This window comes from Apium graveolens, chromosome 4 (genome assembly GCF_009905375.1).
Source record: "Apium graveolens cultivar Ventura chromosome 4, ASM990537v1, whole genome shotgun sequence".
Lineage (NCBI taxonomy): Eukaryota > Viridiplantae > Streptophyta > Magnoliopsida > Apiales > Apiaceae > Apium > Apium graveolens.
In genome coordinates, this window is record NC_133650.1 from 255,055,986 (window position 1) to 255,056,624 (window position 639).

Here is a 639-nt window from a genome sequence, read left to right on the forward strand (position 1 = left end):
TTGGGGTATTACTTTTGCACCGATCATCGGGTGTTTGTCTCCAGACATGCTACCTTCTTGGAAAAGCAGTTTATCCTTGAAGGAAATAGTGGGAGCAAAATTGAACTTGATGAAGTTCAAGAAGCACAAACTACTACGAATCAAGTGGAAACACCTGTTCAGACTGAACAACCTTCTGTGGAACAGCCTATTCGTAGGTCAGGGAGAGTGTCTCACCAACCTGAGAGGTATTATGGCCTTGTCATTGAGAATGACAATGAGTTGTCAATCATTGATGATGACGACCCTATGACCTATAATGAGGCTATGAGTAGTGTTGACTCAGAGAAATGGCAAAGTGCCATGAAATCCGAAATGGAATCTATGTATACGGTATACAAAAGAAAGATTAGAGCAGATGGCCAGGTGGAGACCTTTAAAGCCAGGCTTGTGGCAAAAGGATTCAAACAAAGGCAATGGATTGACTTTGATGAAACCTTTTACCTGTAGCCCTGTTAAAATCAGTTCGGATTTTGCTTGCGATTGCTTCTTACTACGACTATGAGATCTGGCAAATGGCCAGATGGTTTTCATTCCAAGGGAAATGAAAACCTAGTGTGTAAGCTACTGCGAACCATATGTGGTTTAAAGCAAGCTTCT